General features: G+C 38.4%; 1 protein-coding gene across 4 annotated transcripts in view; it reads left to right on the top strand.

Annotated features, from left to right (window-relative positions):
• The first annotated feature begins 7,238 nt into the window (after positions 1-7,238).
• Positions 7,239-26,816, top strand: part of trps1 (trichorhinophalangeal syndrome I) — a 262,982-nt gene continuing 243,404 nt past the window's right edge. For 2 of the 4 annotated variants that reach the window (XM_061966986.2, XM_061966983.2), the window contains exon 1: positions 7,239-7,561. The gene's annotated coding sequence lies outside the window, so the exon portion shown is untranslated. Of the gene's footprint in view, positions 7,562-7,832; positions 8,004-26,816 lie in introns of those variants that run through there. The other 2 variants (XM_061966985.2, XM_061966984.2) reach the window with 2 other exon arrangements.

The following is a 26,816-nucleotide window of genomic DNA, read 5'->3' as shown; positions in this document are numbered from 1 at the left end:
TAAGTATGGTGAAATTACCCTCTGCATTTGACCCATCCCTTTGTTCCAGGTGAGGGGATCAGTGAGCAGCAGTGGTGGCCGCGCTCGGGAATCATTTTGGTGATTTAACCCCCAATTCCAACCCTTGACGCTGAGTGCCAAGCAGGGAGGTAACGGGTCCCATTTTTATAGTCTTTGGTATGACCCGGCCGGGGTTTGAACTAGGGTTGTACGGTATACCGGTATTAGGATAGTACCGCGATACTACAAAATACATTTCAGTACGATACCGTCTCTGAAACGTACCGGTCCCGCACCTCACTTAACTGCAATAAGAAACATATGTTTAATGTACCCTAAGATTTTTTGTTAAAATAAAGCCAATAATGCAATTTTTTTGTGGTACCCTTTATTTAGAAAAGTACCGAAAAGTACCCAAATAATTTTACCAAAATATTGGTATCGTTACAACACTAGTTTGAACTCAAAACCTACCGATCTCATGGCGTACACTCTAACCACAAGGCCACTGAGCGGGTGACCTTGTGGTAAAAGTGGTACTTTAACTTTTTACAAATATACTTTAAATAAAGAGAAAGAGTCTATTGTATTATTATTATGATATCACAGGAGAGGGAACTAGATAAGGATGCCGTCAATGTTAGTATCATTGGCTTCAACTAACAATGACGACTTTTTGTCTGAAGCTATTAATCGCATAATCATATTTCATAAGATTTGTTACAGCCAACCTAAAAAGCTGCTATTGATCGAGTTGTAACGCTGCGATCTTATCATGGAGTCATTTATCCTTGTTTGAATCCATTTACTGATTTAGAATTGTGATTACGGCGCTCCCCTATTTGCCCCATTTCATGTGGTTAGGGATACCAGATAAGGCTTATTAATATGGATGGTGCCTGATATTACTGTGTTAAGGGAGAAAAAGAAATAATGTCGGGTTTTGATTACATACAGTTGTGTTAAAGTCATATGGCGTTAGGATTTTTAAGAGTGAGTTTTACTCTAGAGAACTTTTACATCATGCTTTAAAAGGTCAATGACACAATATGGATATTGTTTGTGAATGAATATGCATATTTTACTAGTCTAACAATCTGATTGATAGAATAATATGTGCCACTTTAACCCAGTCTTTCCCTATCATATCAGTTTCTCAACAGTATTTCAACTCACGGTGAAAAAAATTATGTATACTCTGGGATAGCATGAGCGCTAATAATTTAAACAGAAAGGAGTTATTAATATTAATACTGTTGTTGATAATATGCATTTTTGTTTGACTGCTTTTGGATTGTTTTATGTCTTGTTTGTGTGTTCTCTCAATTGTTCTGTTTATTGCTATTCTGAATGTTGCTAGGTCGGTTTGGAATTGGAATTGCAATATCACTGTATTGTTGTGTATTGTTTTGTTGGATTTATTAATGATAAGAAGAAAACAAAGAAAAAAGAAAGGAGTACTTTAGTTATTATTAAGTGCGATCAAAAACTGTGTTTCTACTTGGACTAAAATGGGATGCGAGAAACCAATGTATCTGTTTATGTCTAGAATTGCCATTTTAGGTTAATATATGGACCAAAGTCAGTGTTTGGTAGCTCATAGTAAGGTTACACAATGTAAACGATATGATAGAAACAGTGTTTGGAGTGAAGTGTATGAATTCATTTATTATTTGTGTGTGTGTTACTTTAAGAGTTAGCCTTCGGTTTACCGTATTTTTCAGAGTATAAGTCGCACCAGAGTATAAGTCGCACCTGCCGAAAATGCATAATAAAGAAGGATTGCATTTTTGGGGGAAATGTATTTGATAAAACCCAACACCAAGAATAGACATTTGAAAGGCAATTTAAAATAAATAAAGAATAGTAAACAACAGGCTGAATAAGTGTACTTTATATGAGGCATAAATAACCAACTGAGAACGTGCCTGGTATGTTAACGTAACATATTATGGTAAGAGTCATTCAAATAACTATAACATATAGAACATGCTATACGTTTACCAAACAATCTGTCACTCCTAATCGCTAAATCCCATGAAATCTTATACGTCTAGTCTCTTACGTGAATGAGCTAAATAATATTATTTGATATTTTACGGTAATGTGTTAATAATTTCACACATAAGTCGCTCCTGAGTATAAGTCGCACCCCCGGCCAAACTATGAAAAAAACTGCGACTTATAGTCCGAAAAATACAGTAGTTGTGATTTCCCTCTCTGCATGAAAGTTTAAAATGAGCATATATTCATGCAGTATGAAGAAGAATGTTTTAATGTAGACACATAGAATCATCATACTGCTGTGATTATATGCATCAAGTGTTCATTCAAGGCTAAGGTAAAATATCGAGATATATATCGTGTATCGTGACATGGCCTAAAAATATCGAGATATTAACAAAAGGCCATATCGCCCAGCCCTAATTATTGGTTTGCAAAAAATTGTTTCAACCCAATTAGGTGAAATTACATAATCTCCCACGGCACACCAGACTGCATTTCATGGCACACTAGTGTGCCGCGGCATAACAAACTATTGTATAGTAATGATTACTATACAATAGTTTGTTATGAGTTAGCGTATTATGAACTTAAACCATACTTGCCAACCCTCCCGATTTTCCCGGGAGACTCCCGAGTTTCAGTGCACCTCCCGAAAATCTCCCGGGGCAACCATTCTCCCAAATTTCTCCCGATTTCCACCCGTGCCAGCCCAGTCACATAACATCTACGGCTTTTGGAGCTCCGTGCACAACTGCACATATATGTCTCCATTATCCATAGGTTTATCTATAACCCATAAAGTAGGCAGGCACGGAGTTATTTCTCAGCGTGTGTTTATTCCAGCCGGCACGTTAATACACTGACACACAACATCCGGATTCCCATCATGCATTGCTTCGAAACTACGGCAAGTAGCAATGTCCAAAAACATAACAGCGACGAAGCAGAAGAACGAAGAAGAGACATGGCGACGGCGAGTAAGAAGAAGAAGTACACTTGCAAGTTCCAAAATGATTGGAAAAAATAATTTCAGTTCATCCAGGACAGCTCAAAGGGGAAGGGGTATGCTGCCTGCACATTTTGTAGATCAGACTTCTCCATTGAACACGGTGGCCGAACGGATATACTCATTCATGAACGGATTATTTATATATATATATATATATATACATATATATATATATATATATATATATATGTATATATATATATATATATATATATATATATATATATATATATATATATATATATATATATATATACCGTATTTTCCGCACCATAAGCCGCCCTGGGTTATAAGCCGCGCCTTCAATGAACGGCATATTTCAAAACTTTGTCCACCTATAAGCCGCCCCGTGTTATAAGCCGCATCTAACTGCGCTAAAGGGAATGTCAAAAAAACAGTCAGATAGGTCAGTCAAACTTTAATAATATATTAAAAACCAGCGTGATGTGGGCGCGCATGGAGTCGTATATCAACATGGACGGAGCTGCGTGAAAAAAGCCACCCGGCCTCTTCGCGTAAACTTCCCTTAACCACTCGCTCATCTTTTCTTCATCAATCCATCCCTTCGAGTTAGCTTTTATGATGACGCCGGCTGGAAAGGTCTCTTTTGGCAAGGTCTTCCTTTTGAATATCACCATGGGTGGAAGTTTCTGGCCATTAGCATGGCAAGCTAGAACCACAGTGAAGGACGACTTCTCATTCCCTGTGGTGCGAATATTCACCGTACGTGCTCCCGTTGTATCCACAGTGCGGTTCACAGGAATATCAAAAGTCAGTGGAACCTCGTCCATGTTGATAATGTTCTCTGGCCGGATCTTTTTTTCAGCTATCTTGTTTTTACAATATGCACGGAAAGTAGCCAGCTTTTCTTGAAAGTCTTTAGGCAGTTGCTGTGAAATAGTAGTCCGTGTGCGGATGGAGAGATTGCGTCTTTTCATGAACCGGAAACCTGTCGCTTAGTAGGAGCCATTTTGTGGTCTTTACAGATGTAAACACACAAATGAAATGAAACGCAATATCCGGGGGCTTCTTCTTCTACGGGGGCGGGTGGTTGCTTACAGTAGAAGAAGAAGCGCTTCCTCTTCTATGGGGGCGGGTGCTTACCTTGGCGGTTGCTTACCATAGAAGAAGAAGCGCTTCCTCTTCTATGGGGAAAAAAGATGGCGGCTGTTTACCGTAGTTGCGAGACCTAAACTTTATGAAAATGAATATTAATATTAATCCATATATAAGGCGCACCGGGTTATAAGCCGCACTGTCAGCTTTTGAGAAAATTTGTGGTTTTTAGGCGCGGCTTATAGTGCGGAAAATACGGTATATATATATATATATATATATATATATATATATATATATATATATATATATATATATATATATATATATATATATATATATATATATATATAAGAAATACTTGAACATATATACACCCTATTATATAGTAATGATTACTATCAGTGACGTGCAGTCAGGGGAGGCAGGTGAGGCGGAGCCTCACGTGCCATCATGGAAAGAAAAAAAAAGTAAAAAGAAAAAAAAAAAATTAAATTGTTACATGTATCCAGTAACTAGTAACTAGTAACTATAAAGTTATTTTCCATTTAACTTCACCAGTTTTGGATTATTTTTATTCAAAATCGCTGAATTTTCACATTTGCCGTTCAAATACTGAGAAGAGACTTGAGGTGAGTCACCAGGCAGTTGAGGCACGTCACTGAGTTGAGCCTCACCATGGATTGCGCAATGACTCGGCTAACTGCTGGCCTGCTGTGCAGTGAGACCGTATTGCTATATGAATTATATTATACATTTCCATAGTTTAGTTAGCTGAGGTATATAATGTACAGTGTATTTTGTCAACAACTGTATGTGTGTAACGTATTTCTTGTCCTGAGCAATCATAAAACGGCTGCGAAGACGCACTGGCTGAGGCTCGCAGTAATCCCGCCTCCTGGTGGTAGAGGGCGCTAGTGATCCCAGAGTTTATTCTTGCGACTACACGGCTGCAGAAGAAGTGACAACAAGCAGCAACAGTTAGCAGCGATCGTTTATTTTTTCCTCTCGCCTGGACTATTAACATGGAGGATTACCATCCATCCATCCATCGATCAATCTTCTTCCGCTTATCCGAGGTCGGGTCGCGGGGGCAGCAGCCTAAGCAGGGAAGCCCAGACTTCCCTCTCCCCAGCCACTTCGTCCAGCTCTTCCTGTGGGACCCCGAGGCGTTCCCAGGCCAGCCGGGAGACATAGTCTTCCCAACGTGTCCTGGGTCTTCCCCGCGGCCTCCTACCGGTCGGACGTGCCCTAAACACCTCCCTAGGGAGGCGTTCGGGTGGCATCCTGACCAGATGCCCGAACAGCCTCATCTGGCTCCTCTCGATGTGGAGGAGCAGCCGCTTTACTTTGAGCTTCCCCCGGATGGCAGAGCTTCTCACCCTATCTCTAAGGAAGAGCCCCGCCAGCCGGCGAAGGAAACTCATTTCGGCCGCTTGTACCCTTGATCTTGTCCTTTCAGTCATAACCCAAAGCTCATGACCATAGGTGAGGATGGGAACGTAGATCGACCGGTAAATTGAGAGCTTTGCCTTCCGGCTCAGCTCCTTCTTCACCACAACGGATCGATACAGTGTCCGCATTACTGAAGACGCCGCACCGATCCGCCTGTCGATCTCACGATCCACTCTTCCCTCACTCGTGAACAAGACTCCGAGGTACTTGAACTCCTCCACTTGGGGCAAGATCTCCTCCCCAAACCGGAGATGGCACTCCACCATTTTCCGGGCGAGAACCATGGACTCGGACTTGGAGGTGCTGATTCTCATCCCAGTCGCTTCACACTCGGCTGTGAACCGATCCAGCGAGAGCTGAAGATCCTGGCCAGATGAAGCCATCAGGACCACATCATCTGCAAAAAGCAGAGACCTAATCCTGTAGCCACCAAACCAGATCCCCTCAACGCCTTGACTGCGCCTTGAAATTCTGTCCATAAAAGTTATGAACAGAATCGGTGACAAAGGGCAGCCTTGGCGGAGTCCAACCCTCACTGGAAACGTGTCCGACTTACTGCCGGCAATGCGGACCAAGCTCTGGCACTGAGCATACAGGGAGCGGACTGCCACAATCAGACAGTCCGATACCCCATACTCCCTGAGCACTCCCCACAGAACTTCCCGAGGGACACGGTCGAATGCCTTCTCCAAGTCCACAAAACACATGTAGACTGGTTGGGCAAACTCCCATGCACCCTCAAGGACCCTGCTGAGAGTATAGAGCTGGTCCACAGTTCCACGACAAGGACGAAAACCACACTGTTCCTCCTGAATCCGAGGTACACCGGATAGTCGAACCTCGGATTCAGTATGGATAAGATAATAGATAATAGTATGGAGGATTACATATCTAAAATAAAACAGTTTTCTAAACTGGACTTTCAATCGAAACATGAGGTAATACTTAAAAGAAGATCTCCATCGAGACAGACAGACTTTTAAAACTGAAGAAAGATAAGGAAGACTTCTATAAACAAGTTATCGATGCTTTTGTTCAAAAGGAGCTGCGCATGCACATCATTTATAAGTAAAGGTAAGACCATAATAACGTTTTTTTTTAAATTACATGTGCTTTTTTGTGTGCTACAGTTCGTATGTGTAAAGTTAAAGTTAAGTTAAAGTACCAATGATTGTCACACACACACTAGGTGTGGTGAAATTTGTCCTCTGCATTTGACCCATCCCCTTGACTACCCCCTGGGAGGTGAGGGGAGCAGTGGGCAGCAGCGGCGCCGTGCCCGGAAATCATTTTTGGTGATTTAACCCCCAATTCCAACCCTTGATGCTGAGTGCCAAGCAGGGAAGAATGCTGGTATGAGCTTTTAAACATAACCCGTTAACTGCTGCCAATCAAATGGTGAATAAGATACTCTTTAGGGTTCATATGTTTGTAAATCTGACTGTGATGAAGTCAGTGCCTCACCAGCCATCAACCTCACCGCACGTCACTGATTACTATACAATAGTTTGTTATGAGTTAGCGTATTATGAAATTAAACACACCTAAAAAGTCATTCTTTGGTGTAAAACGTTGACGGTAATTAGTAGGAAGGTTAACAATAAGTTGTAAAAATGTGTGTGTGTGTGTGTCACTTTAAGATTTTTCGGACGTCTCCTTCTTGATATTAATAGAGCCGCAGCTGTGTGTGTGTTGTCTTCCGACTGTGACGTAAGAGCCAAGAGATGTCCTGTCACTGCAAAGCGACAACAGCTCTGTCAACTAAATAACAACAATAGTCACAACAAACCGGGAGCTCCCTCGCTTACTAACCGCCGGCTCTTTAATGGCCGAGTAAGGGGGGATGTTTGGCTGAACGACAGCCTTAAAAACCCGCCACTCATTCGGTCGCTGCTGTGTATAGTGAATGAACATATATTCGTGTTTCCTGCCAATGAGATAGTCAACTTGTACGCGACAACAACAAAGAGACAGCCTGCTTTAGCCTCCATCTTTAGCATGCTAGCACGGAGCTAGCTCGTCTGTGATCAACAGGTAGGAAACACACACGGAAAACTGTTAAACGCCAAATGAGGTTATCGCTCGCTTCTTGCTTGGGTGTTAAAAGAGATGAAAAAGCAAAAAAGAGGCACCGGTTTTTTTGGGGGGGCAGGGGGGGGCACAATCCTCGCTGTGTTCGCCGCTTTTACGACAACCGGTGGCTGCTTGACGTCTTATGTAACCGCGACCAAGAGCTGCTGGATGAGGGAGGAGGAAGGAGGAGGGAGGAAGGAAGGAATGAGGGAGGGCAAAGGAAAGGAAATGAGGAAGAGTGCAGCTTTGAATTCACATGGCAGCTCACATTCGAGCTCGGGACTTGCACGAAATCGGGGCTCTGCTCGTGGAGGTTGGACCTCAATCCCGGCGGTGGCTTCCCCCCCCGCGCAAAGTGAGTTGTGAGCCCGCAAAAGCGAGACGTTTGGCGGTGTCGCCTCAAGTAGGTTCCTTCTTGTCTCCCTCCTTCAAGTTGTTGCCACTTCTTCGCTGTGCTTTCACAACTTTTCTTGGTCTTGCGATGCCGCTGCTGGGCTGATTTTTTTAAATTTTGATCTTGGGTTAGATATGGCGCAGTTTTGCACCTCCTTTATTGTTTGTAAGCTTTTAAGAAGGGGGGGTGTGAATGCATGCATGAGTGCATGCATGAATGCACACCCCCCCTTCTTAAACAGCTTGAAAGAGAAACTTCTCGTCCTGATAATTTGTTGATTACTTGTTTGCAATTTAGCACTATAGATGCTTGCAATCAACATTACCACAAGCCCCTCACTCACTAACCCACCCTTTTTCCTCCATCTCTGTGGTAAGAAAAAGTGTGATGTTCCTTTGAGATAAGGGAGCCTAGGGTAGGCATGACAACTCTGTGGGGAGAGCCGAGTATGTGAGGCCAGTACAATGAGGCACACACTGGCGAGGAAGCTTTTTTTTTTCTTCTACACAATCCTCCACAGTTCTTTCACCCCCTTTAAAAAATCAGAACCACACACTTATTCAACAGATAACCTCCAGTTGTGTAGAAAAGTGCACAGTGGACTGCAGTTTTAAAAACATTCTGATACCTTCATACAGTATTGTCGCTGTCCAATGACACGCATTCAATTTCCATTTTTCTTGGTTCAAAACATAAAGAAAAAGTCATGTCATTGTTATTGCAGAGTGACAGTTGCGTCATGTAAGTTGAAGTATTTTTCAGCAACTTTAATCAAGTTTGTGTCTTGGATTTTAAGTCACATTTAAACTTCTGGTTTCCTTTTGAATGTGAGTATTCTTTTAGTCTAATCATGCATAAAGAAAAGTTTTTTTTTTGTCGTCGTACCACGACCGTATGTGTTGAAATTGGTTATAAAATATACGTTTGGGCAACTTTTTGGAAACGTTGCTCTAAAAAGCATCCAGAAGTTTGTTAATGTATTTTTAAGTATAATTTGGGTTTCGTTTTGATGGCAATTTTTTTAGTCCAGTGCGTGAAGTGATGCAGTATGCATCATATCTGTAGGAATTGGTCATAAATTAAGTTTAGGTAACTTTGATTATGGAAAAAATATCATTAAAAGAATAGGCACGTTTATTAAGATGATTTTAAGCCTTTTTTAAACTTCTAGTTTCTTTTTAATAAAAGTTTTTATTTTAGTCGGATCACGCATGAAGACATGTCGTGTTGTTCAGTGACAGTATGCATGATATGTGTTTATAAAGCATAGAGAAGTTTGTTTATTTCATTTGATTCAAGATTCAAGATTGTTTATTGTCATATGCACAGTTAAACAGAGAGTTTACCGTACAATGAAAATCTTACTTTGCTAGTCCACCCTTCAACAAGTCACACGGTACTTAGCTAAAATAAAAATAAAAATGTATATACAAGCATCATTTGAAGCATCATTTAAACTTTGGGTTTCGTTTTGATGGAAGTTTTTTAGTCCAATGCATGCAGTTGTTGTCTTGTTGTACTGTGACACAGTATGCTTCATATCTGTTGGAATTGGTCATAAATTAAGTTTAGGTAACTTTGATTATGGAAAAAATATAATTAAAAGAATAGGGAAGTTTATTAAGTTGATTTTAAGCCTCTTTTAAATATCTAGTTTCCTTTTAATGAGAGTTTTTATTTTAGTCGGATCATGCATGAAGAAATGTCTGGTTGTACAGTGACAGTATGCATCATATGTGTTTGTTCTAAAGTAAGTTTAGGCAATTTAAACAGAAGGAAAAGTAACACTTATAAAGCATAGAAACGTTTGTTGATTTGATTTTAAGCATCATTTAAACTTTGGGTTTCGTTTTGATGAAAGTTTTTTAGTCCAATGCATGCAGTTGTTGTCTTGTCGTACTGTGAGACAGTATGCTTCATATCTGTTGGAATTGGTCATAAATTAAGTTTAAGTAACTTTGATTTTGGGAAAAATATCATTAAAAGAATAGGGACGTTTATTAAGTTGATTTTAAGCCTTTTTTAAATATCTAGTTTCCTTTTAATGAGAGTTTTTATTTTAGTCGGATCATGCATGAAGAAATGTCTGGTTGTACAGTGACAGTATGCATCATAAGTGTTTGTTCTAAAGTAAGTTTTGGCAATTTAAACAAAAGGAAATGTAACACTTAAATAGCATAGAGAAGTTTGTTAATTTGGTTTTAAGCATCATTCAAACTTTTTGCTTGCTGAAGAAAACTTGTCTTGTCATAGCACTGTGACAGTATGCATCATATTTGTTGAAATTGGTTATAAATTAAGTTTAAGCAACTTTAATCATGGAAAAATAGCACTAAAAAGTACAGAGCAGTTTGTAAATTAGATTTTCAGTCTCATATAACATTTGTTTCTTCTTAAAAGTAGCTTTTTGTCAATGAACGAAGAGAAGTCATTCTTTTCAACGGACATTGATAATATGCGTTTGTTCATGTAAGTTGAATGAAGCTACGTTTTGTTTCAGCACCTTTTATCCTAGAAAAGTATCACTATAGAGAAGTTAGTTTCTTGAATTTTAATTTTTTGGAAAACATTTTTGTTAACTTTTTTTAGTCTGATTTTGCATGAAAAAACGTTTTTTCTTGTCATACTTGTTGAAATTGGTTATAAAGTATGTTAAAATATGAAAAAATAGCAATAAAAAGCATAGACATGTTTTTCAATTGGATTTTTAGTGTCATTTTAATGTTGTTTCCTTTTAAAAGTAGTTGTTTTTCAATGCATGAAGAGAAGGCACTTTTTAATGGACAGCGATTATGTGCGTTTAGGTTATTAAGTATTTTGGTTTCAGCCACTTGAATCATAGAGAAGTATTGTAAAAAAGTTTGTGTCTTGAATTTTCAACCTCATTTAAACTTTTTTTTTTAACTTTCTTAAAGACAGTTTTTTTGTCCGGTCCATGTAAAAAAAGTAATGTTATTTTCATTGGACAACATCAATATCATATGTGTCAACATTAGTTACAAAGTAAGTCTCAACAACTTTAATTATGGAAAAATAGCCCTAAACGACATAGAGAAGTTTGTTTCTTAGATTTGTCAGTCTCATTTAAAGTGATTGTTACTATTAAAGGGGATATTTGGAAGAAAAGTCATTTAATTTCATTGGACAGCGACAGTATGCGTTTATGCAAGTTCAAAATTAGTTATATATATATATATATATATATATATATATATATATATATATATATATATATATATATATATATATATATATATATATATTTATTTATTTATTTATGTATATATATATATATATTTATTTATTTATTTATGTATATATATATATATATATATATATATATATATATATATATATATATATATATATATATTTATTTATGTATGTATATATGTGTGTTTATATATATATGGTATGGATGTATGTATGTATAATATATGTATATAATATATATAATATGTACATATAGATTAGTATTTAAAAGCATAGAGAAGTTTGGTTCTTGAATTATACATTAACTTGTCAGCCACAACATTTTGTTAAGCATAGTCAAGTGTTATAAAGTACAAAAAGCAATTTTAGTTGTGGGTATATAGCCCTAATACACACATTTATTTCATGAAATATAAATAAGACATTCATTTAAACATTTTGTTTCCTTTTGAAATTTTACTTCGTTCAAAATTAATCTGTAAAATGGAATATTCATTTTAGTTTTTCTTTTTTAATTTTAAAATTGTGTATATTTCAGATTTTTCTTGAGTAACAAAATACATTTCATTTAATACTTTTGTTTTTGGCTTAGCGCCTCAGGGCTCTGTCCTAGAACAACTGCTCTTTAATACATTGTCTCAGTTTTAGCTTAACCATCTAACATTTTGCTTTGTGTCGCAGTGAAATCCATCTTGAAAAACATGCATCTCGCCGTGTAATGTCAAATAGTACTCCTCTTCTCTGCAGGCTCTGGATATTAGTGTGTCTCACAGCCTTGTTATTAACCACTATTAAACCTATAAACCGTTGACGAACCCTTAAATAGAACTTTTATAAAGCTTTCCCGTATACTGTGTGTGTGTGTGTGTGTGTGTGTGTGTGTGTGTGTGTGTGTGTGTGTGTGTGTGTGTGTGTGTGTGTGTGTGTGTGTGTGTGTGTGTGTGTGTGTGTGTGTGTGTGAGAGAGAGAGATAGAGAACACAGCACTTGTGTGTGTGCGTGTGTGTGTGCGCGCGCGATGGAGACAACCACGGATTACTCATATGGCTGCAAGATGTGAAGCCTCTGCGGTGCAACTGGGCCGAAGAGAAAGTTTTTTTGGTGGTGTGGGAGAAAAAGAAGGGAGACTTGGACTTAAAGCAAAAAGGCAAGCGCAAACACTGGAATGTATCTTGCCGTAGTTTTATTGATAGTTTTGACGCGCTGTACGACATGGTGGAACAACTGTAGTGACTTTGCGGGCTGCCGCACGTTTGTCTTTGGTCTCTTCCAGGACCAGTCCTAAACTGTGGCCATTATCATTATCCTGCAAAAACCTAATGATGATACATTATCCTCGTCGAGCTCTTTAGGATAGCCAGTGTTTGTTTCCACCTTGAATGGTTAGCATAGCCTTTACATCGAACACTCCTGTCAGTCTATCCGGAAGAGCATCCTCGTGTCACCTAATACAGGTTCATTATTTTTTGGGACTAATTGCTCATTAACTGACATGCATGTCGATTAAAGACCATCTAAAATGCACTTCACTATAGTAATTAACATAAACTGTTGGCTCAGTTCTCCTAGCCTGTTTTTTTTTGCGAGACACCAAACACCAAACTTTTATTAAAGTTCTTTCTAAAAGCTTTCTGATGACATACACTTGCTCAAATTAGAACAAAAGGGATGCACAGTTTTTTTTCCGTTTGAATCAAGAATAAAACAAATTAAACGATTTGGTCACAGTTTTTCAGGGCTACGTACTAAATCCACTGCTTTTTAAAACTAGGGTAGTGCTGCGTGATATGGACAAAAAAAAAAAAAAAAAAAAATCATATATATATATATATATATGTGTGTGTGTGTGTGTGTGTGTATATATATATATATATATATATATATATATATATATATATATATATATATATATATATATATATATATATATATATATATATGTGTCTTAATTAGACTATCCAAAAAATAGTGCTCGATACCGTGGTAGAGCGCAATATATGTATGTGTAGGAAAAAAAAATAAAAAATCTCCTGATGATTGAGGGAACCCCTCATGAAACAGGCCTGTAGAGATGAAGTAGTCTTATGATTTTTTTCCCCACACATACATACTATATATATATGTATATATATATATATATATATATATATATATATATATATATATATATACAGGTAAAAGCCAGTAAATTAGAATATTTTGAAAAACTTGATTTATTTCAGTAATTGCATTCAAAAGGTATAACTTGTACATTATATTTATTCATTGCACACAGACTGATGCATTCAAATGTTTATTTCATTTAATTTTGATGATTTGAAGTGGCAACAAATGAAAATCCAAAATTCCGTGTGTCACAAAATTAGAATATTGTGTAAGGCTAATACAAAAAAGGGATTTTTAGAAATGTTGGCCAACTGAAAAGTATGAAAATGAAAAATATGAGCATGTACAATACTCAATACTTGGTTGGAGCTCCTTTTGCCTCAATTACTGCGTTAATGCGGCGTGGCATGGAGTCGATGAGTTTCTGGCACTGCTCAGGTGTTATGAGAGCCCAGGTTGCTCTGATAGTGGCCTTCAACTCTTCTGCGTTTTTGGGTCTGGCATTCTGCATCTTCCTTTTCACAATACCCCACAGATTTTCTATGGGGCTAAGGTCAGGGGAGTTGGCGGGCCAATTTAGAACAGAAATACCATGGTCCGTAAAACAGGCACGGGTAGATTATGCGCTGTGTGCAGGCGCCAAGTCCTGTTGGAACTTGAAATCTCCATCTCCATAGAGCAGGTCAGCAGCAGGAAGCATGAAGTGCTCTAAAACTTGCTGGTAGACGGCTGCGTTGACCCTGGATCTCAGGAAACAGAGTGGACCGACTCCAGCAGATGACATGGCACCCCAAACCATCACTGATGGTGGAAACTTTACACTAGACTTCAGGCAACGTGGATCCTGTGCCTCTCCTGTCTTCCTCCAGACTCTGGGACCTCGATTTCCAAAGGAAATGCAAAATTTGCATGGTTGGGTGATGGTTTGGGGTGCCATGTCATCTGCTGGTGTCGGTCCACTCTGTTTCCTGAGATCCAGGGTCAACGCAGCCGTCTACCAGCAAGTTTTAGAGCACTTCATGCTTCCTGCTGCTGACCTTCTCTATGGAGATGGAGATTTCAAGTTCCAACAGGACTTGGTGCCTGCACACAGCGCAAAATCTACCCGTGCCTGGTTTACGGACCATGGTATTTCTGTTCTAAATTGGCCCGCCAACTCCCCTGACCTTAGCCCCATAGAAAATCTGTGGGGTATTGTGAAAAGGAAGATGCAGAATGCCAGACCCAAAAACGCAGAAGAGTTGAAGGCCACTATCAGAGCAACCTGGGCTCTCATAACACCTGAGCAGTGCCAGAAACTCATCGACTCCATGCCACGCCGCATTAACGCAGTAATTGAGGCAAAAGGAGCTCCAACCAAGTATTGAGTATTGTACATGCTCATATTTTTCATTTTCATACTTTTCAGTTGGCCAACATTTCTAAAAATCCCTTTTTTGTATTAGCCTTACACAATATTCTAATTTTGTGACACACGGAATTTTGGATTTTCATTTGTTGCCACTTCAAATCATCAAAATTAAATGAAATAAACATTTGAATGCATCAGTCTGTGTGCAATGAATAAATATAATGTACAAGTTACACCTTTTGAATGCAATTACTGAAATAAATCAAGTTTTTCAAAATATTCTAATTTACTGGCTTTTACCTGTGTGTGTGTGTGTGTATATATATATCTATATATATATTTTTATTTTTTATTTTTTTATTTTTAAATTATATATACACATTTCAAATGTAAAAGTTGCTTATCTTTTCTCCTTTTATTTACAAGCACATTTTATACATAAAAAGACAGCAACTGACAGGCTCGCTTGGTGTGTTTTTTTTTCTTTTCATCACTTTGTTTTGAAGTAATGTTAGTACTTGGTTGCATTCTAACACTTTCTCTGTATTGTTTTTCATGTCGTGTCTTCAAGTGGCTATAGTAGTTTGTATGTTTTGCAGATGACTGTTGTTCAGCTGTTGTATTGACTTTTTCCAATCCAAACGAAAGCTAAACAAAACAGTTCCTCTCTCCTTTTTGGCACCAATTCCTTTTCGGGTTTTGTTGGTTTAGCTTCCATTATGCTTGTGTCTGCGAGTAGCAGACTTCTACGTTGTTGACATCCATTTTCCTGCGCTTGCTATAAAGTTATATTAAGTGATGGAAAAATGCTACCGCAAAGCAGCAGTTAGATTAACTGCAGCCCAGATGTTGAAATTACGATGTTAGCAAATAATTCTATTGTACGATAAGCATTTTTATGTTGTACTATGATATACTGTATTTTCCGGACTACTGTACAGAGCTCACCGGTATATGAGCTGCACCCACTAAATTTTAGAAAGAAAAACAATATTTTCCATATATGAGCCACACCAGAGTTTGAACCGCAGATACATGCAGTGTGAAATTAGTTATTTACGCAGAAATATTTTGTAAATGTTTATTTACCTTACCGTAATTAATTGTTTCCAAATGGTGCTTGTAACACAGCTGTAAAATGGCTGATCAAACAAAACAGAAGCCTTCGTCATGGACCCACTAACTGCGGATGCTAGCTCCTCAGTCAGCTTAACAGACACAATAACTCCAGTATGACGTCTTGGTTGATTTGTGAAACTGAAAAAAATACAAAAAGAATGCCATTGTAAGTTATTAATAATAACACATACACTCATAAGCAGGCTAGCATATTAGCTAATGCTAACAACGCTCGCATGTACAAATATGCATGAAAACACTCTTACAGACATCACACACTGGACGGTTTAGTAAGTATAAACAGTTTGTAGTTATATTGTGAAACGTTGCTTGGAGTGATCAATGAAGAATCCATTCGAGTAGGAATGTTTTGGACGGCTAGAAGAGGGAATGACACTTTTACTTCAGGTTGAAAGCACTAATTGGAAGGACACTACAGCACCTGCACTGAGCAAACTCGTCTAAAAGATGGCACTATAACACAAACAATAACACACTTTGTCAGTGTCTTTGCTTGTTTAAAAAAACAAAACAAAACTATTTGCATTATAGCCTTCGGCAAAATAAATAAATAAATAGCTGCACTGTTTTATAAGCCGCAGGATTCAAAGTGTAGGAAAAAAGTAGCATCTTATAGTCTGGAATTCGAGGTATATCAGTATATTACACAGTACTACATTGAAGTCTTGAGGCAGACGTATGTTCGTAACATTCTGCAATTGCTAATTGATTGTCCTTATTTACAAAAAGAAGCAACGCACTGCATTAAAAAGAATAGAATAAAAGAAAGAACAAATTTCGAACAAACCAGTTTATTTTAATAAAAATAGAATAAAGATTATGACTCTTGATGCATGGTTAGTTGCTGGGTTTTACTTCCTGGGTCGCATAGTAGTTGCAGTGCTTGGAGTCTGTCTTGCTTCTTGTGGGGAGTACAAACTTAATGCTTTGAATTCCACTATCCTTTTGTGGTCGAGTGGAGCCTTGTTTCGGTTTATTTTAGGCCGTTAACATGCTCCTGTTGCTAGCTCATACTAGGATGCGATTGTTTCAATGTATTTTACAACCTGGACACAGTTTTGGTGTTGCAGGGCTGAGATTGTTGCTTGTCTTGTCAGTAGTGAAAGGAGTGCATACTTTAATGCTTTAAAGACCACAACCACCGTCTTTTTGTGGCCAGTGCAGTCTTGTTTTGGTTTATTCTAGCTTTTTAATGTCTGTTTTTTAAAGATAACAAGCACATGTTCTTAGTTTACGGAGAAAGTATTTGTTTTTTAAAAAGCTTTCTCTGGGTGGTTCATCCCAAATAGGGGACAGTTTCTCCAGCTTTGATCGTAGAAAGTAAATAATCCTTCTGCCAGGAAACAGAGAAGGTAGGTTGGTTTTAGTGATGGCGTGCGTCTTTTTCGTTCTTAAGTTGAGAAAGCTACTTGTCAAAAGTTAAGTCATAGCTTTTTTTATAACCACATAATGGAGATATTCATACAAAAAGCTCCATTCCTTCTTTGGCATTGAATTTGCGTTACAGGACGTTGGTAATATCCTCCACCTTTTTTCCCCCATTAAGCCATCAGACAGACAGTGAAAATTAACTGCGGAAAATTTGACCGGGAGGCGTAAGTGGCCCGAATGTGATTTTAAATTGTAAGTTTCTTTGTGTTGGAAGGCGTAAAAGCTGAAGGAGGAAAAGTACTGGACCATTTTTCCCAAGTACTGCATTATTATTTCAGGAAGAGTGTGTCTTTCTTCGTCTTGTAGCAGCTTGTCGGATAAGACCTTTACTGTTTAGGGGTTTACATTACATTCTAAATTTTCAGCCGTCTTGTGCAAGCCATCCATTCTTTTAAAGTGCTTTGTTCTAGAATATTAAAATTGAACATGCAGCTGAGATAGGCTCCAGCATCCCCTGCTACCCCGAAAGGGACAAACGGTAAAAAAAAGTATAGATGGATGGAACATCTTAACATGATATAAGTCCTTTTATTGAAACAAAGTGGAGTGTTTGGGTTCATCGCCTAATTTCATAAAGTGGTACTGTTCAATTTAGCCATGGTTTGGAAAACCTACGATTGACTGGTGACCCTGCTGGGATAGGCTCCAGCTTACCCATGACCCGGATGATTATAAGCGGTATAGACAATGGCTGGATGGATTGTTTTGGAACCCTTGCCTTTGCTTGTCATTGTAAGTAATTATGCGTCAATTTCTTATCAACAAACTAACCAATTGCTTGTATTTTGACACCTGACTTCTTCCCGGAAGTTAAAACCAGTGGTGGTCAATCAAGCTAACTAACATGGCTGTTGTACAGCAAGCGGCGCAAACTTTAGGAATACAAAAGTGGCCTAAATCATCCTGAAAAAAGCAGATAGGAGCAAACAATCAAACTCTGCAATGGAGTAGATCCCTATATTTGATCAAAATCATTTGTGATATCAAGGATTATACGTCAGTTGCGTTCTCAGACATATCGAAGTATTGTGCTCCAGAGATCATTCTACATGACAAAACAGATGGAAACTTGGAAAAGCACGGAGGTCTACAACTTCTTTGTGAATGGCTAGGCCAAGGAAATTGGTATCAAAACTCTCCCGGATAAATCATGCCTCATTTTTGTTCGGGTAAGGTACCATTTCACGATTTAACTTCGCGTCTGATGATGTTTGTTGCTGTTGCACGCCCCGTTTACGAGTAGCGTGTTTTCCTCGTGTATAATACAATATAACTATAGATGTCAACATTGTGTATGTGCTGAAAGCTTCATTTATGATTATTGCCTTTGATAAAAGTTCTCTTTTAGGTTCTCACATTTGCTTTCTTTTATTTAGACTTGCCAAATTGGTGCCTTTCGAAACACTCGTAACAAGGGTGTTTAAGAAATACAAATAATATTAAGTTATTACTTAAATTGGAAATAATAACCGTAAAAAGTATATCAAACAAACCTTTAACGGAGTGATCACTGCAAACTCATGCATTCTTTGACTCTGCTCCCTTGGACTGGAGTGTGTGCTGCATACTTTTCTCATTGTTTCGTAAAATCTTGCACTCTTCCTCCCTTTTTAATTACCTCTCAAGGAACTCTGAAGAAGCGTTTATTCTTTTGGCGATTTGAACGATTCGTACAGCCGAAAACAACACATGCATAGGGCATGTTTTCTTTGAGAAAGGCTAAATGGCGCCTTGTACCCATTGAAAAAATAGCTAGTTTGACCACCACGTGTATTCGTTGGGTGGGACGTTTCGTCAGGAACATCCCAGCAAATGTAGCTTTTCTGTCTTTTTACCCCTTAGATACCAAACCACTTGAAAAAATACATTAAATTGAAATAAAAAAAGTAAATTAGCAAATGTTTTTTACAGTTTAATCAGAAACAATATACATGTTTTGGTCAATAGAATAAATGCCAACCCAGGTTTCCCCCTAGATTGCCAAGATACCTGTGGGCGTGATTAGGCGCGTGGTCAGAATGATGTCATCGTATACTTCGTTTTCTATGACTTAATAAATGTGTATGTATACATATATATATACACATTTATTAAGCCTTTTTAAAGAAAAAGTCATAGAAAACTAATTATATGATGCCGTCATTCTAACTATGTATATATGTATGTATGTATATGTACTGTATATGTATATGTATATGGTTAGATAATTGTCATGCAGCCCCCTTGTTCCCTTCAAAAAATATTTGACAAAAAAGACCGTGAGGAAGCAGGGTCTTAAAATCACCCGTGACCCACACCACATACTTCATAGTGAAATTGTGTTGATGCCAAATGGTAAATGGTACAGAACAGCAACATACAAACTCAACAGGTATAGATTTTCCTTTGTACCACTGGCAATCAAAGCACTTAACAGAAAACTACTGTAATAACCAGATGCAATAATGAGTGCAATATTGGGATAGTGCAATATGGAGGTGTGCAAAATGGGGGTGTAATGTGTGATTTCATAACTAACTGATATACCTGCGCACTGGTCACTGTCGTCACTGTATTGTCGGATGAACTGTATGTATGTATGTATGTATGTAAAACGCTGTGTCTTGATGTCCAAGACAAATTTCTCCTCGGAGACAATAAAGCTAATTATTATTATTATTATTATTAACAAATGTTTTTCTATTATATCGTTTTGATGTATTTACAATTGTTGTTGCTTATTGTACAATATACTTTGTTGAGAATTGTTCAAGTGTATAAAGACTTTTAGTAAATTTTTTTCATTATTAAAAACTACTAGCAACAAATCTAGCATTTTTTTCTGGCGTTATTATAGACTGTACTTATGTTTAGAGACTGTACTTCTGTCCCTCAATGTCCCTGACAAAAGAGGCAAGCTGCAGCGAGCATGACGTCACACTTGCTTCACGCTGCTGCTTCTGTTGGACTTTCTCTCTTGGAAAGCTGCCACTGTCCTCTTAGTATTTGCACATTTTGTAGATCACTGTCTGCAGGTATATCTGGGATATATTAAAGTTACGTTCACATCAGACATGCTGACTACTCTACAGACGCGTGCGTCTTGTTTACTTCATCACATTATCAGGTTTTGGCAGCGCTGTTTTCAGTGATCAAAGTTATTTTTCGGCGGCTGTGTTTTGGTGCATCATTAGTCAATAGTGCGCTATAATAATATGCTGAATCCATTCCTACTGTAATGACCTGCTGGTGGTTATGTATTATGTTTGTGCGGTTTTGATTTGATGGTGATTTTTCCCATGTTTGCAAACACACAGTCTGTGCCTGATAGCGGATGGACGGAGAATGAAGAAGTGTTGTTATGTGTCCGGGGAACTAGGGAGGCGAAAGTGCTTGCACGGGCGGTAAAACCTGTTGGAATTGGACCGGTTGTTATCATATAATTGGCAATAAAAGTTAAAAATAGCATCAGATATGTGTGACTCTTTCTGGAGGCTAAAATACATTCTATTATTTTAATTAGTTTTTATGTAAAACCCTTATTTTCAAGGTGTGGCGATTCTGATTTTGCTGTGGCAGGCCACCACAATCAATTACATTAAGGAGAAACCCTGCACCCAATGTCATTGTGTCTGTCTGAGCTCTCAGGGCTCTATCATCAATCTTTTTAAGGCTTTGTCTCAAGTTTAGCTTAAAGCTACTGTATAGTTAGCAGCCCTTCCCGTGCTTCTCAGTGTAAAAACTGAAGTCTCACCTTAACTGAACGTAGCATGTCTGGCTTCTACTCTTCAGATACCAAGCCACTGCAGATGGTACCCCAGTAAATCACATGACTGATAGTTTACAGAATCATCCATTAGTTTACAGGATCATCCAGCACAAAGTCGCTTTGTATTCAATCTGTATAATGTCATGACACACGAACTCTACTCCTGAACCCCTGCACACACAAATTGTCAACACATGCATGCTGCCTGTGCTATTCTTCTTGTTCATTATACTTCTGTTTTTCAAACGCCATTTGTCCTTTCTGTATCTACAAAGTCTGCTTTCAATGTTACCTGCTGCTTTTTAAATCATTGCTGTGCCACTCATACACACATGAACACTCATTAGCATGGTAGTCTGGTTTAAGGCTAAAACATCTGGGGACTGAGAGACGTTTCCATATAGGCTTTGTCCTCTCCTTTAGCGTACTGTAGGTCAGCCAATCTGACTAAGAAGCAAAGAGCAAACCTTCCATGTTGTCGAGGCTAATTCAAGTCCACATTTTAATGGACAAACATACATTGTTTGCGTAATATTGTAGGCACCATCTGGCTACAATCAAGTAATTGACGAGAATGTCTAGTTCTGGTCCTGGTAGGAAAGCAGAGAGAAGTGACAACTTCTCGGCTCGCCTCTGGTCCAGTTTGACATTTTGGCCCTGATATCCTGTGAGGAAAGCAGGAGATGTAGACAGAACAAACTGTCTCACCTGCTCCCCACTGAGACGAGGGCAAGGGAAGGGAAGTTTGAGCTGCTGCCTCAGGCCTTCTTTCCAAGTAACTTAGATTGAAGTTTGTCCGCACAGTTGCACAAGCCTCACCTTACTGTACGTATCTAAAAGCGTATACAAAGCATTTTTTGATGGTTTTGTGAACAATTAATCAAATTTTTTTTCTCACGATTATAATACAATAGATTAATGGGCCACGCAACGTGCATGTAAATTCCTGAGCTTGTAACGATGAAACAGACGAGCAGCGAATGTGCAAAAAAAGAGCACGTCTACTAGAACAGTGTTTTTTAACCACTGTGCCGCAGCACACTAGTGTGTCTTGAAATACAGTCTGGTGTGCTGTGGGAGATTATGTAATTTCACCTAATTGGGTTAAAAATATTTTTTGCAAACCAGTAATTATAACCCGCAAATAATGAGCCGTTGTTGAGTGTCTGTGCTGTCTCGAACTCGGCAGAGAAACCGTGTAATACTCCTTCATAACAGTAGGTGGCAGAAGGTAGCTAATTGCTTTGTAGATGTCGGGAACATGGTTTGTCGTGATCACAATATGCGGGAGGCAGTGTGCAGGTAAAAAGGTATCTAATGCCTAAACCAAAAATAAACAAAAGGCATTGAGGCTTAGGGATGGCTATGCAAAACGAAACTAAAACTGAATTTGCTGCAAAGTAAACAAAAATAGAATGCTGGATGACAGCAAAGACTTACAGCGCGTGGAGCAGACGGCGTCCACAAGGTACATCCGTACATGACATGACAATCAACAATGTCCCCACAAAGAAGGATAGTGTCCGCACCAGTCAACACCACCACCAGTCAACACCACATCAATCATCAAGAAGGCTCAGCAGCGGCTACACTTCCTTAGAGTCCTCGGGAAGTACAACCTGAAGCCTGACCTGCTGCTGACCTTCTACCGCTCGTCCATCGAGAGTCTGCTGACCTACTGTATTACGGTATGGTACGGCAGCTGCACTGCAGCAGACAGGGAGAGGCTGCAAAGAGTGGTCAAGACGGCTTAGAAGATCATCGGCCGCCCTCTCCCCTCTCTGACGGACATCTACACCTCCCGCTGCCTCAACAGAGCCAGTGCCATCATCAAGGACAGCACCCACCCTGGCTCTGACCTGTTCCACCTGCTGCCCTCTGGGAAGCGCTACAGGTGCATTAAAACCAAAACAAACAGGCTAAAGAACAGCTTCTTCCCCAGGGCCATAACCATCCTGAACGGACTGCCCCATTGTCCCTCATAACTGCCTTCTCTTCGGTGCAATAACCCATTCCACCAACCACCCTGTTTTTGTTTTGTTTTTTCATGTATATATTAATTTCACACCATATTCATTGCACTTCTACATTTTTTATATTTCTATATATTTGCACATTGTTTTTCTAGCATGCACACATCGCACTGTATGGAATGGCCTCAATCTCGTTACCTTGCGTAATGACAATAAAGCTGATTCTGATTCTGATTCTGAACTTAAATAGTATTAATTGTCAAAACAAAGCAGGTGCGGGGTATAGCGTTCAAGGAAGACATGAAACTGCTTCAGGAAAATACCAACAAAACAGGAAAAGCCGCCGAAATACGAGTGCAAGACAATAACTAAAACACGACACACAGGAAAACTTCAAAAACCTCAAAATAAGTCACAACGTGATGTGACAGGTCGTGACAGTACACCTACTTTGAGACAAGAGTTATAGTGAAGCATGGTTGGTTATGGTTTGAATTAATATCCAACAATTGCGAGAATGACTTTTTATTGTCAATATCGGCTGCTGAGTTTCATTGTTCAATGATTTCTGCTGGTTGTGTGCCTCAGGATTTTTTCAATGAATAAAATGTGCCTTTGCTCAAAAAAGGTTGAAAAACACTGTAATAGAAGTTTGAGATCTCACCATGTTTGCTACTTTTTATTTGACACATCGCTAGTAATCCTAATCAATAATCACTGAACTCAATAAAAAAAGTAAGGCATATGATGTCCGCATTACCGTAACCGTGGACGGAGTCACATTATTATCCAATAAAACGGAACCACCTGTTAAATGCAGAATGTCACGGAAATTGACATACATGTAAGTGAAAAGTTATTGTGTGGAGAAGTAACATTTGTTTGGGAAAAAATGTGTCCAGTAGCGCTCATTCATCTCCGAAACACTCGCCCTGCCCTAAACTAAACAATGTCGAGACGGATAACTTGAAATAGCGACTAAACTACAAAGCTAAAGCTAACAATCCATACACCCACGTACATTTCATCTTATCTGCTTGTGTTGTTATGAATAACATCATCGATGTAATATCAATGTACAAAGAGTGGTCACAACTTGAGATGTGCTGTATTTTTTGTTTTTTGGCGAAGTTACTTACCTCTTTAGTCGTCAAGCTAAGAATAACAGCACAGCACCACCTTTCACAATAATAACACAGTGTGCCACATCCGGTCTGACTGCGCTAACAAAATAAAGGTTTCAAAAAAGTACCTTAAAGAAGCATAATGTACTTAAAGCACTTATTGAAACATTTACACAATTATAATGCTTTGACCTAAAATACTGGTATAAATTGTCCAAACATGTATTGCACCAACAAATGTGAGGATTTTTGCATTTAATTAACAAACATTTTATTACATTTTATTTGGCGCAAAAAGCACTCACCTTGTGGTGGTAAAATAAGTGTAAAAAGTAAAACACATAATTAAAAATTTTTTTTAACTCAAAAACGTATTTTTTTTATATTGCTACTGGAATTTGAATTTATTGTTATTGCTATTATTATTATTTTACTTGTTTATTTGTTACTAATTTATATCCGTGTTTTTTCAAAACTATATTTAAAGTTGAGTTTTGGTGATACAATAAATACTTGTTTTCTAATTAATGAATAATCGTGTTATTAATCGTGATTACAATATCATACAAAATAATCATGATTATTATTTCTGCCATAACCGTCCAGCTCCAGTCTTGTACTAATATTTGTCTAGTGTACAGTTTTGGATATATTTAAGAAAAGATGTCAGGAAAATTCAAAATACTGAACATTTTCAGCATGCCAAAAACTTTATGTTTATAAAGGTAATCAAAGAAGAGATGTACCTAATATTTCGATTGATCTATCTTTAACAAGTGTGGTATTTTTTGGTGTTGATTAATCACATCTTGAATTAATGGAGGGACAAGGTTGAGTGCACAACTTGGCTTTAACCAGCAGAGGCCAGGGCTGCAACTAACAAGTAATTTGATAATCGATTAATCTGTCGATTATTACTTCGATTAATAATCAGATAAAAGAGACAAACTACATTTCTATCCTTTCCAGTATTTTATTGAAAAAAAACCCGGCTTACAGGCACCATACTTATTTTGATTATTGTTTCTCAGCTGTTTGTAAATGTTGCAGTTTATAAATAAAGGTTTCTAAAAAAAAATTGCCTCTGCGCATCCGCATAGCATAGATCCAACAAATCGATGACTAAATTAATCGCCAACTATTTTTATAATCGATTTAATCGATTAGTTGTTGCAGTCCTAGTCTTGACTATATCTCAATATAAAGACTGACAACACAGCTATGGGATTAAAACAGGAGTTCAGAACATTCCAAAACAATGATTCAATATTTCCGTTACGTTTTCTTGGCGCTACCTGCTGCCCTCGCTCATAAACACTTTATAATGTGGCTGTGTGTCCAACGCAACCCAGAGAATGTGTTGCCAACTTAGTGACTTTGCCGTTATATTTAGTAGTCAGACTCCTCTTGGATGCGATTAGCTACTTTTTTGGTGTTATTTGGCACTTTTGGAGACTCAAATGAAAGCCTGTGTCCTTTTCTCAACAAGCAGCTGGTGCTGCTTTGCTTCCCCGCATTTGAACTCCCTTATACAGATGTCTTTGTTTTGCTTGTGACATCAAAAAGTTAATTCGTATTTCCAAACATATTTGTTTTTGCCTCCCACTGCCTCCATAAAAAAGACATGTGTCATGCGTCATGACCAAATCTGCAAATAGGTTGAATACATAAAACTGCACAGCACTGAGAAACAGTGAGATTCTCCCATCCTGTTCAGAAGTCAACTTAATTGATCACTTAACCCCATGGTCAATCAAGAAAAATTGTGCTCATCGCGACATCAAAGACATTTTTTTTGCTTGTATGTTATACCCAATGTCCTAAAGAAGCTAGTTTTGAGAGCTGAGTGGCTAATTCATTTAACTTTGATGGGAAAGAGGCTGCCTTTGTCAGCCAGAAGAATGGCGCCTAATGTTGCTAATAACTAATCACTCAGTTGTGTAACCATTAGCTGTACTCCACAACAACAACACTCTTTGCTTTGCTGTTTTCCCCCCACTTCTGAGGAAGTGCTTCTGCTTTATTTCTGATGTTGTTAAAGAGGAAAACGCAGCGCCACAGTGAAAACAGCCATTAACCACATTAACAAGTGAAGCAGTTGTGTCAGGATGTGATTCAGACAATGATGCATCACTGGACATATTTAAACCTTTGATGTGAATTTAATAGGATTTAAAAAATGTAATACCAAAGTCTAAAACGTCTAACCCTGACTTCTTTTAAATTATGGCAAAATACTGATGTGTTTGGTGGTCAAATGGAAATGTAAAGCGTTTTTTTACGGCCATTACTCATATAAACTTTCTAATTTTCTCTTCTAAGCTGGTTACTCTTCCAGTTACCCCGATTTTCCATTGGATGTGTAACGGCAGCAGAATGGCGCCGCCATCGACTGGTGTCGCAATCTGTCATCCGGTAAACCCCACTGCCATTCTGTTGCGACTCCGCAGTGCAGCGAAATAGCACGGACTTTAACACGATCTTGCAAATCCACGCTTAGCCATATGATAAGGGGAGTTGTAGAAAAGCGAACCACAAGCAGCTTATTCTGTCCTTCTAGAGAAGCAGAAGCAAATAAACTCGGTCCTGCCACCCGGAATACGTAACGACTGCTGAACTGCGACACCGCGGAACGTCTCCAGCTTTGCCGCAGGCTGTGATGGCAGTGACTTGACTCGTAATAAAGACAGTTTTGCCTTGCAGAACGAACACAACAGTAATATCATCCGCGCGCACA

The sequence above is a fragment of the Nerophis lumbriciformis genome, linkage group LG11 (genome assembly GCF_033978685.3).
Source record: "Nerophis lumbriciformis linkage group LG11, RoL_Nlum_v2.1, whole genome shotgun sequence".
Taxonomy (NCBI): Eukaryota; Metazoa; Chordata; class Actinopteri; order Syngnathiformes; family Syngnathidae; genus Nerophis; species Nerophis lumbriciformis.
Note: the sequence above shows the minus strand (reverse complement) of the source record. Positions and strands in the feature narration are given on the sequence as shown.